This window comes from Mastomys coucha, unplaced genomic scaffold (assembly GCF_008632895.1).
Source record: "Mastomys coucha isolate ucsf_1 unplaced genomic scaffold, UCSF_Mcou_1 pScaffold6, whole genome shotgun sequence".
NCBI classification, from domain to species: Eukaryota; Metazoa; Chordata; class Mammalia; order Rodentia; family Muridae; genus Mastomys; species Mastomys coucha.
The window spans coordinates 121,440,910-121,459,286 of record NW_022196912.1 but is presented as its reverse complement, the minus strand read 5'-3'; the positions used below and the strand labels follow the sequence as shown (position 1 = coordinate 121,459,286).

Sequence of the window (18,377 nt, the reverse complement as noted above, 5' to 3'; positions counted from 1 at the left end):
GAGACGAATCCAGGGGTCACTGAGTTGGGTGCTGTGATTCCAAGCAACCTAACCCTCCAGATACACCATACAGTCCACACACAACACAGCTGTACCTTGTGGCTCTGAGAAGTGGGTGGGTGTTGGTGGGAGGAAGGTCGTCACACAAAGGTGTGGAAAACAGATGTGCAGTCATTGGGGCCACTTGAGGAGTCTGTCTGCCATCTCATAAAAACCATCCACCACTTCTCCCTAAGTTTCCCAGACTAACCCAAGGAAACGTGGCTCCTCATCCTTCCCAGGCTTCAATGGCAACATTGTATCAACTATCCACTCTTTGAGTTCCCATTCAAAAGAACATGTGGAATCTGTCTGCAGACTCTCACCGTCTGGGTAGTTTGTTTCTCTTCACCCACTTCTCACATCTGAGGTTTGGCCACAGAATTTAAAGCCAGGACTTATGCTCACAGATGTTCATAGTCATATTCGGCTATGCCTAACTCATCATCAAAGAGAAACACGTGCAAGCTAGATCGCCCTCCTCCCACATCTTCCACTATCCCTTTTCCTTGTCAAGGCCTATGTTCCCCTATGAGCCTGTCTCTGTGAGTCAGCTTGAGTCAGGGTCTGCCAGCTCCAGGACATCTGAGACAATGGAGGAGCCATGGAACTACAGAGATGCCTCTGAGCATGAAAGACAAGGCCAAGGTCAAAGAAGCCTGCCTCCCCTACCCCTTTGTCTCACTCTGCCTCCTTCACACTCCCCTGAAGCCTGTCTCCCTCTCTTCAAACATTTCTTAATAATCTGTAATTTTGTGGAAGGGATAAAGGATAAGGGGAACCCAGAAGGTGGCTGGATTTACATATGAATGTTGGGTTTTCATTTTAATTTTGACAAAGTGTAAAGGTTGATAATAAAAGTGTCATTAGTGCCTTGCCATTTCTTTGACGGACCACGGAGCAGATTGCTAAGATATGGAGACGAATCCAGGGGTCACTGGTTTTACCAGGAGCTATCCTTCATGCTGCAACAGAAAAACAAAACAAAACACCATGACAAAATTTTTAAAAAGGATAAAAAATGATGACATTATTTTCCAGGAACCTATGGCTGTTGGGAGCCTTCCCTAGGGGGAATGAACCTGCAGTTAGTTTCAGAGCAGGTTCTGTGCTCAACCGGATATGTAGCTGTCTGTCTCTCAGGCCACATATGTATCTGCATCTTCTAATAAAGAAGTCTTGGGTCAGTGTTGGTTATAGGCAAATCAGGGATGATGAGGGTCTGTCCTGACGATGAAGCTCCAGACCTTCACCCTGAAGGTAATATTCCTGAGAATGACTGAAAAAGAGCAGATGGTCAGCTGGAGGGTTTGGGAGGGGCAGAGAAGGGCTGAGTGAGTTCGTGAGTCCTGAGAAAGCACTGCCTCCCCCCGCCCCCCACTCACACCTTTGGGGTTTGAAGACAGTAGCAGCAACAGACCTTGGATGTGGACCAGTCTTTGTCTCCCACCAACTTCCTGTGGGACTGTAGACGAGTCACAGTTCCTCTCTGAGTCTTGGCTTCTACACTGAATGAGACTAGGGCCTTTCAAAATATGTGCTCCTAAAGTCCCAGAGATGCTGACCCTGGCTAGGGTCTGTGCAGGATGTCACAATGTCACAGGGCAGGACAGCCGTCTGTCTCTCCTCATCCTTTCATACCCAGAGTAGCTCAGCTACTGACTGCCAGAGGAAGATCTCCTTGGGAAGGGGGTTTCCTTGGATTGTAAAAACTATGGAAACCGTGGATACGGGTCCCCAGAAGCTTCTGCTGCTGCAGCGTCTGCAGTTACCAAGTCAGTGCTCACTCAGCACCAAAAGCTAAGCTTCCTGCACAGAGCTCTGTGCATGTGTGTGTGTCTGTCTGTGCATCTGTGTGTGTGTATCTGTGTGTGAGACAGAGACAGAGACAGAGAGAGGTAGAGGGACAGAGGTACAGAAACACACACAGAGGCAGAGACAGAGGCACAGAAGCAGACACACACACACACAGAGAGAGAGAGAAAGAAAGAGAGAGAGAGAGAGAGAGAGAGAGAGAGAGAGTCTTTATATCCAGAAGACTTTTCCATTGTTCTTCACAACATTCTAGAGCTCTTTCATTTTTGTATCTGATCTTCCAGGACCTGATATTGTGGTTCTGATCTTCCAGGACCCCTTGTTGCAGTTCTCAATGCCTGCATATTCAGGTTTGGTTTTAGTTCTGTGTTTTCAGATCTGCTTGGTCTCTGAAGTCTCTGGTTGTGGGGGGAGGGTCTCTGTTTTGGAGATTTGTAGGGTGGGAAGTTTCAAATTTAAAAATTCCCTCCCTCTGGTCCTTCTTGACTGAAGGATCCTTTAAGAGTCATCCAGTCTAAATTCTTCCTTTTTTAGTAGGTAAACTGAGGCACCCAATGGGGAGGTGAAGAGCCTCCACAGCCTCATAAATTAACACTCCTTGGATCTTTCACAGACTTGGGACTCACAGCGAGTACTCTGTCGATGTTCCTCTGCAATTCCTTATGTAAAGCACAGTCTCCCTCTTTTGCAAAGGGTCACCCTTCAGTCATGTTTGCTGAACTTCACATGCTCATTATCTTGTGCATCAGCCTCCTGAGCCTGGGAGCTCAGAGGCTCCTGTCTGCTTCCATTCCTTTATTGATAAGAGTGGGGGCCAGTGGTCAAGGTGCCGGGCCTTAGGAAGGCATCTATTCACTTCCCACAAGGGCCAGTGGTCAAGGTGCCGGGCCTTAGGAAGACATCTATTCACGGTGCTGGGCCTTAGAAAGACATCAATTCACTTCCCACAAGGGCCAGTGGTCAAGGTGCCGGGCCTTAGGAAGGCATCTATTCATGGTGCTGGGCCTTAGGAAGGCATCTATTCATGGTGCTGGGCCTTAGGAAGGCATCTATTCATGGTGCTGGGCCTTAGGAAGACATCTATTCATGGTGCTGGGCCTTAGGAAGACATCTATTCATGGTGCTGGGCCTTAGGAAGACATCTATTCACTTCCCACAAGGGCCAGTGGTCAAGGTGCCGGGCCTTAGGAAGACATCTATTCACTTCCCACAAGGAATTGTGCTTTTCTCCAGCATAAAAACAAGCAGAGACTTGGGACGGCCACTTTGGAAAATATGAGAAAGGTAGAAGACCTCATAGACACCCCTCATCCTGCCTATGCTGATTAGCAGCCTGCTCCAGCATGGCTTCCCTTTGCACGGGTACCAACTTCATGCTTGCACCAGTGAAGAGCAGTAGGTGCCCCTTTTGACAGCTTGCCATTCAGATGCCTGCTTCCATCTTTCTAGCTCCCACTGAGGACGGGGTGGGCTCCCCGAGAGACAGGTGTGTGAATAGAGGATACGGCGACTCTGGTCAGGTTACAGAGGGACCCTGAGCAGCTAGAAGAGGATGCAACAGGATTGATACACACCCTGATGACAGTGTGACTGTTGACACTCACCATCCCCTCTCTTAGAAAAATCACAGAACGTTGTTGTTGACTTTTCCTAGGGACACAAATAGACATCTACACCCCTCAGATAGTTTTCAATGATAGACCAAGGAGAGCTTGGTGAACCACTGTCTTCAATTATGACTACTTAGAGGAGCATGGACAGCTTACAGGCAGTTAGACGACTAAGCACGAGGTCCTTCCAGGCTTCTGTGTATCTCCAGAATGGGCTGAGCCTCATGAACACCTGCCCCTCTCCATAGGAAACATGACGAACCCAGTCTTGTGCAGATCTCCTTCAGGCATCACAACCCCTGATAGTTTAAGGTTAACAGCTGTGTCATGTATGGAGGACAGTGTTCTACAGTAGACACCCCCATGTCTCCCTGAGTCTGTCCTATCATTTTCCACTTACAAAGGAGATAAGAGGACAGAGGACCCTACACATATACAGACTGCCAAGTGTTGAAAGCATGCAGCCTCTTCAGAGTGCTACATGCTGAGTCCTAGCCTTCAGAGTGCTACATACTGAGTCCTGGCCTCCAAATATTAAGCTTTTCATTTCTCCTGAAGTGAAGCCCTGCCTTGCACTCTGTGCAGCTGAGGTGGACAAAATTTTGTCCCCTCCCTCAGGGTGGAAGGACTGTTGTCTATATGTATATGTGTGAAATATCCAAGACATCTTGGTCTTGGCATGTTTGACGCCTGGGACACCTTTGTAAGGGGAAGGACCCAACAAGAGCGGGAATGTCTGAGGTTGAACTCTCAAAGGATGAGTCCAGACTTGTAGAATGGACCCTGGTGGGGTTGGGGTTTGACAGTTCACCTGTGTAGCTTCCGAGTTGGTCTCCTTCACTTCTACCATAGCATCTCTGGGTGAGGAGCAGCTGGGATAGAATTCTCTGCTCCAAGTTCTAGGGTTACACAACTCTCTTCCCCTCTCTCCCAGTCACTGGGCTCATGATGGGGAGATAGGATACTGGAAGTGCATGCTGGGAAATATGTACTGAGATGTGCATGCTGGGAAGTGCATGCTGGGAACTGTGTGCTGTCTAGAGTGGCTTTGATGGTCAGGAAGAGACAACTTCTTTATCTGTCCTTGGCTTTGATTCTTCTCTCCCGAGTAACCCTATAGCTTGATGGCCTGGAGAAGAGTGTTGGAACATAAAGCTCTAGGAAGATGTGGGCCTGATACAGCAGGCATTGGGAGTAAGAGCCAGAGTCCAGCATTGTCTTCCCCACCCTGGCTGCTGCCTGGCTGGTGCTGTTGTAGACAGCTGAGGGCTCTCAGAATTGGAGGGCTGGGTCTCTAGTACAACACTGACGTCTCAGGAGAATCACCAGAGATGCTGCTGCCCACCTACCCTTGTTCCTTGGATGAAACTGGAAACATCTCCCCTCTCCCCTTAGTTCTATATCTGGAATGGAAAGAGGACCAGCATGGCTTCAGGAGGCTTGAGTCCAAATGCCTGCATGGAAAGGTGTCCACAAGCCAGCTTCTTTCATGTGCAGAAGTGTCGAACCCTTCCACAGGGACAACACTAAGTGCTTTGCTTTGTAAATTCTTCAGCTTATAGCAACAACATAGTTAATGTTCCACTCCTCCCAGCCTTTCTCCTGAGGGAGAACACATACACACACACAAACATGCTCACCAACTCACATACAAGCCCATGAAATACACACTCAGAACCATATACATGCACACTGCACATAAAGACACCTGTGTACCCACACATATTCTCACACCCACTGTCCTTTCTCCTTGTATGCTAACTACTTTCCATGGCCACCTCCTCTATGACACCTCCATGGTCTGGGTGGCCAGCTGCACATGGAAGGAGTTATGGAGGTGTGGCCAGAGGCTTGTCCTTGGCACGAGGACATCAGTACTGCTTCTCCTAGTTCTGGGAGAGAGCTTCTAATTTACGTCACTCATGCATCCATCCTTCTGCCTTCAACTTCCAGTCCAGGGTGGTTGCTGAGGACACAGGGCAGGGATGAGCAAACACCCTTGGTCCCCAGGGCAGAAACGGAGCTCTTTATTTCCTAAGGTTACCCCATCCATTTGCAGTGTTTCTATTCTGGGGCTAGAACTCTTCTGACTTCTCAGCCCAGGCTCACAGCCATTGAGGGAAGCTGCTGCCTGCAAGGCTGGGGTCTGTCAGCTGTCTGTCAGAGGCAACAGGGAGGTCAGAGCTGCCCATTCTCTCTCTCTGAGAGGTATGTGCTTTTATTTGCTTACCCGCCTCTGTTTCAGGTAACAATTTTAATATTAATCTTCATTTCCGGGGAAATAATTAGTGCTGTGTGAACTGTGATTTTATCGCTAGCTGTCTCTCTCTCTGGCCTGCTAATTTAGTGAGTGGAGGAAAGTTCTGGAGCAACTGAATGGCCGAGGTAGCTGCAAAGACTATTCAAGCCTCAGACAGACCTGCAATGGAGGGACAGAAGATCCTGACTTCAACAGGGAGTCCCAGTATGCTAGGAGTCCTTCTTGTCACAGGCTCTTTTTTTTTTTTTTTTTTTTTTTTTTTTTTTTTTCTTTTTTGATTTTCAAGACAGGGTTTCTCTGTGTAGCCCTGGCTGTCCTGGAACTCACTCTGTAGGCCAAGCTGGCCTCGAACTCAGAAATCCACCTGCCTCTGCCTCCCAAGTGCTGGGATTAAAGGCGTATCACAGGCTCTTCTAAAGGAGACCAGCCCACCTGCTCACTTGTGTCTTGGCACTGTAGGAAGAAAAAGCATGTCCCGGGTCATGTCTCCTGGGCTGGGATCTGCAGGACTCTGCCAAGATGCTCTGCTCTGCCCTCTCTGTTCACTTCCTGGCTCCAACCCAGGGATTCTGGGTTTCATCATCTACATGTCTCAGCTGCCCTCCCCTCCCCAGGATCTGGAGCCATCCCCACCTCTGTGAGCCGCGTCGTCTCCTATGAGCTATCTATGGGCTTCCTGATGGTCAAAGTCTGTGTCCTGTAGACGAGGAAGCTGAGGTGATGAGGCTGGTTTGACCCGGAAAGTGGGAAGATAGAGGTCATTCAGATGCCTGTGGCCCAGAATCTCAAGCTCTTAGCCTTGACTTTGAATTGGCTGCAAACAAAGGCAGCTTTCTGCTTGAGCCTGATACTGGTGCCCAGGAGTTTGGTGGGTGATGTGGTGATGGGATCAAGACAGCAACATGGAGGCTAGGAAATAGAAACAGCAGCAGTCCCTGGGGAGCCTCTAGCCCAGTCAGAGCCTCCAGCTCTGGCTGCTGACCTTGCGAGAGCTGAATGGCCTTTCTGACCTGAAGGAAGTTGTTCTTGCTTGTTTACCGAGGATGACCGCCGGGCTTTCAAAATGAACTGTGAACATGAGGTCAACAGACATGTGAAGCACACGTGGCTTGACCTGCCCAGAGAACCTAGTCCAGTGACAGCCATTATGACTATAATTCATTCATTCATTCATTCATCATTCATTCATTTATCATTCATTCATTCATCCCACACTATCAGTACTTTCTGTGTGCCAGGAGCATGGGGTATTGACTCCCTACCCCCTGCACCACATGACCCTCAGTCTTAGGAAACTGTGAGATGATGTAGTGCCATATTTAGCTGACTGTGGTAAGTGACACCTTGATATATGGGGGTTTTATTAACTCCTTCCTTGTCAGGGAGGAGTTGAGGCAGACTCCTTTCCTGCCTCTGGGGACAGATCTTCATATATTTGACCCAACTCCCTTCCCAGCTTGCAAAGGATACATTTTCCATTTCCCTTTGTAAGATCCCTCTTGCCTAAATGGAAGACTCAGCCATCTGATCTCGAGAGAGCCTCGGCATTAGCTACTTTCTGTTGCTGTGATAAAACGCCATCACCAAAAGCAGTATATAGAGAAAACAGTTCATTTTGACCCACGGTTCCTGAGAGAAGGTCCTCAATGGCAGGGGATGTCCTTGGCTTGAGCAGGAAGCTTTAGACAGAAAGGAACATTCCCAAGTATCTTGGGCAGCTGGTGAGCAACTGCACACCAGTGTCTATGACAACATTGTTCAGAGTGGTCTAAAGTAGGAGCAACCACGTGCCTGTCCACAAAGGGATACATCGAATTCTCTTCATCTCTGAAGTAGAAGGGGATTCTCATGTGTGCTCAGTCATATGAGAGCACTGAAAACGTGTTAAGTGAAAAGAATTCACCAAGAAAAGCAATCTCTCCATGACTGTATTATACAAGGCCCCTAGTCTCTGGAAGACAAAGAATGGGGCTGGAGGGAGGAATGGTAGAGGTGATGATGACAAAGTCTGGAAGCAGAATGAGAACATAAAGAAAGTTCTGGAGATGGTGGTTATGACTCCACGGCAAAGCCAGTCTGCTAGCTTCCACTGAGAAGCACCCTTGGAGGAAGAGACCACTTGTTAGATGGCAGGAAGACTCAAAGTGAAGCAAAGACACCTAGGTGGGCCAGGTGTTTGCTCTGCAAGAATAAGGGCCTGAGTTCTGATTGCCAGCACCCATGTGAGAACAACAGGATGTGGTCTTCCTGATGCTTGGGGGAGAAGCAGATAGGGCCCAGGGCCTCACTGACTGACCACTGTAGCCAGTCAGTGGGCTCCAGGGCCAGTGTAAGACTCTGTGTGAAGAGACACAAAGTGGGAGATGACAGAGATAGAGACCCAGGGTGGATCTTTGGATGGGAGCATATGTGTGCAGACAGACACACACATACACAGACACACATACACACAGACACATATAGACACACACAGAGACACATATAGACACACACACAGACATATATAGACACACACATAGAGACATACACACAGACACAGACACATACTCACAGATGCACACACACATATACACACACACATGGACACATATATACAGACATACATAGACACACAGACACACATAGAGACACATACACAGACATACACATAGACACATAGACAGACGCACACACTGACACACACACACACACACACACACACACACACACACACACACCAGGGAGTATAACTAGCTCTCAGAGTCACCTTGAGAAGTGAAATGAAAGGTCTTTATAGTTGTCACACATGGACAGCCAGGGCTTTTGGCAGTTTTAGTAGCTATAAACACTGGCTAGGGGATTTGGGAACAAGTTGTCTTTGCGGCTACTAACCCCAGATTCATGGACTTTGAGATGCTGCCTTTCCATCTGATCTTCCTCTCTTCCCGGTGGTCCAAGTGTGAGTGTGCGTCTACATACACGTGTGAACCCACAGCCAGCTGTGCACGTTTTTTTAACGTGTCCAGTCTCAGCTTGACCTAGGCAGGTGACTGGGAAGGGCTAGATTTGAAATCCACAGCAGAGCTTCTACCTACAAACCCATTCTTGGTGGGCAGGGGTTATCAGGGAGTCCGAGTCTACCATCTGGCAGGCTTCCATGATCTCTGAGGACAGCAGACACTCAGGCAGCCAACATGCTCATCAAGCAGTGGAGTCTGACAGTCGGCATCACAGTAGGAATGCCACTCCTTGATCCGGACGTGGCCATACCTGCCTGGGCAGAGCCACGAATGTGACCACCCTGACATTCAAAGACACTTGGAACAGAATGGACACACACACACACACACACACACACACACACACACACACACACACCCCACCCAGAGCAAAGCCCTTCTCTTTCGTGTGAAAATGAGAGTCTAGAGTCTAGGCCTCCTTCCTCCACCTTTCTTCACTGACCTGATTGTTCGGCTTCGTGCTTTCTTTTGGTCTTTTTTCAAAGAACTAGGAGAATGGTTAATTTCACTTAATGGAATAATTGAATGTCATAATTGTTTTTACATTTCAGCACCAACGTTTGAGTTAAGCTGTGCCTGCTCCCCCTCTCCCTGGCTAGAGCTCTTAATAAGCGGGCTTCTCAAAGGGCCTCCTATCTCTCGCCACCTCCGAGGCTCCTCCCTGGACTGTCTGGGCTGCCTACTGGCAGCAGGCTGTTGGGGTGGGGGAGGGGGTGGCTAATGACTGTTTTGGTCTTCGGCCCTGCTGATCTCCCTCTAATTCATTATTTGTCAGGCATGAGAGGCACCCCAAAAAGGATCGAGAACAATGCCTTTTATTCTCCCCTGTCCCTCTTTTTTCTCTTCCTCCAGGAGGAACTGGAGCTGGAACCCAAGCCTGAGATGACTTTTCTAAGTCCCATTTTGTCCCATATGTGGTGGTAGAACTTGACTGGCAAGTTCATCCATTTCTTTCTTTCTCTCCTGATCCTCTGTTGGGAGGTTACTGGCCTGGTCTAGGTGTCAGGTGTCTGGCAGGCAGAGCATTTGGGTGAATGGAAAATCAAAGCACAAAGGTGAGCTGGGGAAATAGCTCAGCGGGAAGAAGAGCTCGCGGCATCATCATGAGGACCTGAGGTTGATTCCCAACACCTCCATCAGAAATTTGAAAAGGCAGGTGTGGCGATGCCTGCTCCTGGTCCCAGAGCTGGGACCACAGAGACAAGGAGGACCCTGGGGCTCACTGGCCAGACTGTCTAGCCGACTAGTTCCAGGTCAGGAACCTTGTCTCAAAAAAACAATGGAGACCAAGAAATGAGTCCTGAGGTTGACCTCTGGCTTCCATAGGCATGCTCGCGTCGTGGTCATGCTGTGTGGGTGCATCCCACAATGGAATCACATAGACACAAACATGCACACGTGTACATGTTACCCCTCATACCACGCAAAGGAGTTACACACGTAGGTAGCATTGAGAGGAGGTATGTTTTGTGGAGATAACAGGACAGAACGGCATGATCAACAAGGTCCCGAGGTACAGGAGACCGCCCAGCAGCAGGGGTGTCAGACAATGGCAGAAGATGTGTGTGATGCGGAGCCAGACACACAGGACCCTGTAGATTAACAAGCTGGAATTTGGATTGCTCCTTGGATCTCCCATGGCGGACAACGAAGAACCAGAAATAGCATCTCAAAAGGTCTCTCCCATTTCTCCTACTGTGCAGAGAAGACAAGAGAGATAGAGATAGTTTAGTGAGGGAGCTGCACCACCCTCCTTGAGAGGGTCACTGGCGATCGGGGAAGGGTGGATTTAATGGTACGAGTGAAAATCAGTTAGGTCCAGAAATACCATGAACACATATCTGATCAGCCTTAGTCACAGGCTGGATGTATGTCAGGGTGGGAGACAAAGCGGAACACTCTTGTATGTTGGCTTGAGTCACCAAGTAATACCCATAGTTCAGGTGGGAGGGACATGGCGGTTCTGTCAGTAGGAGGCAGGCTACACTCCAGGAACAAACAAGCCTCCTGATCTCAATGCCATATTGTTTCTGTTTGGGTTATGGTTCCCAGGCAGTGCAAGGGCTGAGGCAGAGCTATCTTAGAACCATACCTTTTGAGGCATATGGCCTCTACAGTCACTGCTGCAGGGAGAAGAAGGCGGGGGGAGGGGGGGAGGACTCACAGATCACCTGACCAGCCATCACCCTTCCTAACATGAGTGAGAGCCAGGGAGGCGAGCTGGATGCTGCAGGAAGAAACGTTCCCGATGGCCGGTTCAGAGCTTCGCTGTGTGCCTGTTATAGTTTGAGTGGAGGGAGAAGCAGATGAGGGAGGGCTCACCTTGGGCCTGCGGAGCGACTGGAAAGGTCACAGGAATGCTGCTGCTGTGGGTGGCCTTTACTCAGTGCAGGCAGCAGCATGCCTTTGTCCTCTCGGGCCTCCTTTAAGCAAATACAGCGTCCGCATCCATTTCTGCCTTCAGGCCTCCGGTGCATCTCTGAAAAGGTTCCTGTGCCCTGGGCTCTCCTCAGAGCCTCACATCCGATTGGCTTCCACTGATGTGATTAACTCATGCCACCGGTGAAACTGACCCTTGTTCCAGGGAGATACAACAAGTTCATGGCTTCTGGAGTATTTGTCGGGGCCACCTTTTCCTCTGTGTGTCCTTGTTGGCTCTGTCTGCTCAGGAAACAATGTGCTCATCAGAGCTCCTGTCCTGGAGAAGCTCCTGTTCCGATCACATTGGTCTCCCCACAGAGCTTAACGACTCTTCTTTTCTTTCTCTCTCTCTTTCTTTCTTTCTTTCTTTCTTTCTTTCTTTCTTTCTTTCTTTCTTTCTTCCTTCCTTCCTTCCTTCCTTCCTTCCTTTCTTTCTTCCTTCCTTCCTTCCTTTCTTTCTTTCTTTCTTTCTTTCTTTCTTTCTTTCTTTCTTTCTTTCTTTCTTTCTTTTTTTGGTTTTTCAAGACAAGGTTTCTCTGTATAGCCCTGGCTGTCCTGGAACTCACTCTGTAGACCAGGCTGGCCTCGAAGTCAGAAATCCACCTGCCTCTGCCTCCCAAGTGCTAGGATTAAGGGCATGCACCACCACTGCCCAGTGAGCTTCACGACTCTTGCCTAGGCTTGCTATAAGTCTCTATAGCACCTGTGTCATGATAGCTGTTAACCTGTGACAGTCTCCACAGGACCTGGATCTGCACAAAGGGATGGTTTCTTTATTCATTCAGCAAATGCTCACCAGACTAAAGTACTGTTTTTGGTGAATGCAGATGCTGGCTGAGTCAGGGTCTTGGTCTCCAGAGCAGATGAATTGGGGCGTCGTCACCACAATGTCCTTTCCTAGGCACAGACACCAATCAGCCCTGTACAGTGATTTGAACTTTCTGGGTGGCTTCCAACTGATTGCTCTGTCCTTGTGGTCTCTCTCTGGCCCATTTATTAACAATACAGCACTCCAAACACCTCATAAAGAGTGCTCTGATCTGTAACTCACACACACATCTACCTGTTTATAGCAAAGGTGAAAGCTCACTGCCTGCCACCCTTTGTGACTTTTCAGCCACCTCCCATCTTACAGTTACTAACGATGCTTTCTCAGTGATTGGCCAGAGGTTCTATCATGGTGCCTGCCCCTAGCCTGTTCCTTTGGGGGTCTGGTTTCATCTCCCATCCACCTGCTACCCTGCTGGGTTCATATCAAGTGTTCTGTAGCTTCATCGGGCTTGTGTGCAGGGCCACATTGTTATGGATGAACCCACTGCATGCAATGGTGTAAGGAAAGCCTGGCAGGAGTCTGACACTTGTCAAGTGTGCAGAAAGTGATGCTACCACTGGAAGAAGGATGGTTCTGACATTTGACATGAGGCAGCACTTTCCCTTTGCCATGGAAGACTTTGAGCTGCTGTTACTGAGAGAGTGATATCAGTTTTTAAGTACGATCAGGAAGCCTTGCACGTGTGGTGGGCTCCTCAGACTGACCAGACTGGCCTGACAGCCAGTTTCCTTAGCAGATGCCTCCTGCCTGGATTCCCGAATTTCCCCCATCTTTGAGAGCTGACACGACTCACAGAGATTCCTATTGCAGTTCTGCCTGCCTCGCCAAAACACAAACTCCTCGCAGCTGAGATCATGTCTTGATTTGGGGTCATGGTACCCTGTGCAAGACTGAAAACTAAGAGACAATGAAAGCATTTGTGAATGAATGAGTGAGTGAAGGAATGAAAAGCATTGTCTCCATTCTTCAGCACCAGTTAAAATAAGAAGTTTTGCCAGACTGTCAAGCCAAGACTCAGAAAGTGATTTTTCTCTCAACCTGCAGCATTGGACTTTGCCATCAGAGCATACCGTGACTTCTATGGGTAGGACTCGCATGTGGGCATCCAACAGCATCTCAGAGGGAGGGGCTCATGCTTATTTCCACACCAAGTTCTTTATCAGGGAAAACAGAAGGTCTGCATGGGGATGTGATGGATGACAAGAAACAACATGAGCACTGCTCCAACATTGTGTCAAGAGATAAACATTAAAAATACAAAATGTTGTGTGTAATGTACAGATGAGGAGTCCTGTCCTGAAGAAGAGATGGGCCCAGGGACTGAAGAGAGCTCCCAGTTGCTGTTTGTGTTCAGGAGAATATTGTATAATCACAGGTCTAGGATAGCAAGCAATTAAGCATGGGTCAATAAAATCACAAGAAGAGAAGGCCACCAGGGCAGTGTTCAAATAGCAGCTTGAGGATTGAAGCAGCACGTGCCACAATCATATAAGCAACATATAAACAACAACAAATAATATGGTTAAAATATTGTTATTAGTATTGGGGGAACACTTAAGACCGTCTATATCTGTATAGGTGGAAAAGGCACAGAAATAGAGACCCAAGAAAAAGATAATCATCACCAGGGATGGACCAACAGCATACACTGTGTGGTGAGATCTGTGTCCACAGAAACTATTGTTCACAGACACCATTAAAGAAAAACTTTCCCTGGAAAGACAGGAGAAATGCATTGCTATCAGAAGACCACATTGTCTTCTAAAATCTGTTCCAGGGTGTTGGGACCTGAGACATGCTCCTTCAATGCATCAAACCATGGCATTCAGCAGGCTTCTTCCCACATCTCAGCAGGAAGAAGAATGAAACTGTGGACTTTGCAAACCAGGGAGCGGGATTGCGGGGCATCTTGTGTCAGAGGACTGAAGAGTTAGAAGGAACCTGTACGCTGTGTTTCTGGTACAGATACAAGGCACAGATAACCTGGAACATGCAGTAGATTAGTTATTCAAGTCCTGGGAGAGTGGGGAAAGAAGTGACGCATGTGTTAAGATGAAGAGACTCAAATGAGGAACAGACAATGTCAAGGAGAATGAAGCCTTTATGTCCAAAGATGGGATGCTGCAGAGAAAGCCACACCTTGGCCAAGATGGTGGCCATGTCTACGCCAGGTCTCTAGGAGGTGGAGCGATGTTTGAACTCTGGTTTCTCCCTAAGTATGACACGAATAATTGAACAAAACATGAAGTGCCTATCAGGCAGCTTACTCTCAGGGAGCACATTGAATTCCTTCCTGGCATTAGAAAGCGATGAAAGACCTTATCAATCGAGGTGTCGAATCTGGAGGGTTCTTGCAGAGGGCTGGGCTTGAGTGCTGACATGGTCGATGAAGCAAAGTCAACAACACAAGGGGTGAAGATCCTGAAATGTCTTACAGATCCCGCTGATATTGAAAGCATAAACATCCTGAATATAAGTCAAGGACTGGAATATTTTCCTACAAAGGGCCAGGTGATAAATATTTTAGCCCTTGCAGACTACACACTTTTGCAGTTAATTAATTGAGTTTTTAAAGGTAAATTATGTATAAAGGTCATATAGAGTTCAAGTGCTATGTAAAAACATGGCTAGCAGCAGAACTGGATGGCTTTGGCTTCATTGGCTCTTGAACTCCGCCATTGTCATCTGATCCACTATCAAGCCTGTGCATCCACAGGGTCCACCCTTTGAAATAATATCTCTGTTTTCTCCACTGCTGTGTTTTGGGAAAGGGTTACAACGTGGCTTTAAGTGGAGACAGAGGGCAGATTCAAGCCAGCTCTCATGAATTAAGTCACAGATAAAGCCACTATAGGCATGATTCTTAAGCAGACAGACCAAGATGGCGGCCCCTCTACAGATGGCAGCCTCTGGACAGGAGCTGCAGAGCCTTTGATCTGGTGAATGGAGCTCCTACTTCTCTTTTGGATGAGATAACTCAGATCTCTGTGGCTTTAGGTAGGCCATTTGCCACTTTGAAAGTCACCATTTTATTTTTTTGAGAAATGGAGGGGTGTCCTGAGTAATAACCTCATTGCTAACTGTAGTGAGATTTTTGCTTTCTTTAAAAACCCAGTTATGTTATGTGAGTATGTGTCTGTTTTAATCCCAGGTGTGGGATATGGGGCTGCTTCAGTTTTTCCACAGCCATTAACTTGTCTCATGCTCTGATGTGTGTGTTTGTGTGCATGTGTGTGTGTGCGTGTGTGTGTGTGTGTGTGTGTGTGTGTGTGTGTGTGTGTGAGAGAGAGAGAGAGAGAGAGAGAGAGAGAGAGAGAGAGAGAGAGAGAGAGAGAGAGAGAGAGAGAGAGAGAGAGAGAGAGAGAGATTTTCATCAGCTGCAGATAGTTTAATTCTGGGGACTCTGAAGAGGGTATAAATGTAAGAACACCAAGAAAACCTATGGTTGCCACTGCTCTCCTTGTTGCTGCCCCTCACCCCCATCCCCATCCCACTGCTGGTTCATTTCTTTTGCTGTTGCTGGATTACTGGATATTCTAACAACAAAGATTGGACTTGATCCTAGGAATTTAATGATCCTAATCTACAGGAAGAAGCCTATAGAGGTATGTGTCCCCTCTCCACTTGAACCTCCTTTCTCTCCTACCTAGCGTTGGAGGGTTGGAAGGTATTAGGATGGCAGATATAAGACCATAATAAAATAATAAAGCAAATAAGTGAACAGCCACTCTTAGTAGATTGTTGTATAATGGAAGTGTCTCAGTAACGTCCTCATTGCCCAGAACAAGCCGCATCCTGGAGGTTAGTTCTTAATTCATCTACTTATGATTACATATTCAAGACCGGGTCAGGTCCCTCAACAATCCCTCATGGACATAGGAGGAATTCACAAGGCCCCACCACTCCCTGAGCATCTATAGGTGGTTAGAGGCTTCTGTGGGAGGGAGACATATTTCCTTCAGTGACGTGTCCACTTACTAGTGTGATGCCCACCTTCTTAGAAGTAACTCATGACCTTACCCATGTGAGCAGCCCTAAATAAGTTCACTTGGCAATCCTCCCCCAAAGCTGTTCAAGGTGAGGAGTTACTATTTGGAAAGAGCAGAGGGATCGATGGCTTGAAGGGTGTGGAGAGGACAGAGGTTAGGTAGACTCGAAATACATTGTATGCTTGCATGAGAGTGTCATAATCAAAAGTCATTACGTGTAATTAATATATGCTAATGAAAAACTAAACAGCAGCCGCACACAACTCCACAAAGGTCGCCTCTGGAGCCCAGACGTGAGGAGATATCAATTTTCTGGGGGTACAGATGGGAGACTAGCTGACGTGGAGGTCAAGGAAAAACTGAAGAAGGCAGGAGGAGCTGTGCTCCAGAAATGGCCCGAATCCCTGCAGGTGGGGCTAGTCTTGAGTTTCAGTGGAGAGAGGCTGCCTATGAGGCTTACTTGAAATGTCACAGAAAATCTCTCTAACATGGTAGACACGAGTGGACATTTTAAAAACAGGAAGCAACGGGATTTGGCTACTGCGTACTGGAGCTCAAGTTTGGGGAAGCTGAGGTGCAGTGTTCTGGTGCTTGAAGACAGAGGAAAGTGCTGCGAGCTACAGGTTTGAGAAGCCAGCTGTACACGGCTATGACTAGCAAAAGCCTGGGACGCTAGTTTGGGTCACAGTGAACTAAGGTGAATTGAGCATCAGGTGCTGGTAAGGGAGAGGCCTTGTTACCACCTGGATGATTGTCAAGGATGGACACAGGCCAGCCCCTCCTTCTCGGTGAAGGACAGCAAGTTGTAGCTGGTCCCCTCCTCACCTCTGTAGGGGTGGGTGGTCTCCCACTCTTCACTGGGATCGAGGCAAGCTTGCTGGAAGATCAGGTTGGTGAGAAACAGGCTTAACTTTCACTTCCTGGGCAAACTCCCCAGACAGCCAAGCCTGGGAATCCAGTTTTGGAACCAAGCCACCTAGCACTGAGCACCAACAGGCAGCCAAGAATGTCACTCCACAGGTTCTCTGCCTGCCCCTCCGATCCCCGCCCCAGGCACTGTGGAACAGCATCAATGGAAGGAGAAAAATCAGCCGTTGCCCGAGAGCATATCCCACTTCTCATGGCCACTCAGATGTCTGCTCGTCAGCTTCAGGCCTTCGCTCATCTCCGGTCTTCTAGAAAGACGCTCTAGAAAGGGCATTCTGCAGCAGGAGCAGAAATCGCACGACAGCAGGGTCCAGCTGTGGTATCTCTGCAGCGTAGCTGTGGAGGTCTTCACTTTGGGGAAGAGGCATAGGGAGGGTGAGCTGCTTGGCTAAGATCACACAGAAGGGTGGCAGAGGAGAGAGGCTCCTGTTCACAGCCACAGTGAACTCTTTTGGCCACTCAAGCCATTAATGAACAGGGAGTTGTGGAACAGGCCGAATCTCTTCGCCTCTCAATGATGGAAAGATTCAAAGTGCTTAGCTCAGGACAGGGTGGGGGCAGGAGGAGCCGAGCCACGCCGGAACATTCTAAGTCGGACTCCGGGATAAACGGAGATTTGATATTTCTGGATAATTCCCACTGAGCACCCTCCCCCTTTAATTATCTTGTGGTCGCCCTTTCAAAGGTGATTAAAGCTATTCTTCAGTAGATGTGGTTATAGATTGAGTGGGAACCTGGTCTTTCTTGTGGTTTTTATCGCAGCAATTAAATCTGGCTGGCTCGTAGAAGCTGTGTGGCAGGAGGGGTTTTACCAAGCGAAATGATTTCCCCCTTCGGGCAATGTTAAATTTAGGAAAAATACAATTAATTATACCAGACAGGTATCTATTATACACCATGCATGTACCAGAGGCTCTGAGCTGCTTCACTCCGAGAGGCCCCTTGTCCCCAGCTGCTGGGTCCCAGGGCCAGGCTTGTCCCTGCAGCAGGCTTCCTCCCCTATCCACACCCCCAAGTCCTTCTGTTTGGAAGCAAAAGTGAAAGGAGTAGGTGCTTGCCAGAACTTTCTCCAGTGCCCTCAAACACCAAGGAGGTGTCTGTGTTGCAAAATTGGAGTGTTCTGACACTGCAGACAAAGGCCATCCCCCTGTCTCTGTCCTGGCTCACTGTGTAAACCTGGAAAGGTTCCCATCCCCAGCATCGCCAAAATTCCCTTTGAGCATCCACAAAACCAGGACTGACTCTTCCAACATCCCTCTCTGCTCTGGAGTATAAACAAAGCCTCCGCTGAAAAAGAGACACAAACCCCTGTTAAAAGACTGACTTGGCACTTGCCCCTCACTTTTTTATTCTCCTTCCTTCTCTCCCTCCCTCCTTCCTACTTTCCTTCCTTTCTTCCCTCCCTCCTTCCTTCCTCCCTTCCTTCCTTCCTTCCTTCCTTCCTTCCTTCCTTCCTTCCTATCTTCCCTCCTGTCTGTCTATCTT

General features: G+C 48.3%; 1 long non-coding RNA gene across 1 annotated transcript; it reads right to left on the bottom strand.

Annotated features, from left to right (window-relative positions):
- Positions 1–1,028: 1,028 nt before the first annotated feature.
- Positions 1,029–1,563, bottom strand: LOC116080876. Its single transcript, XR_004114649.1, has 2 exons — positions 1,460–1,563; positions 1,029–1,318 (listed from the first exon to the last, which is right to left on the bottom strand). It is a non-coding gene; the product is annotated as an uncharacterized LOC116080876 (long non-coding RNA).
- Positions 1,564–18,377: the final 16,814 nt, after the last annotated feature.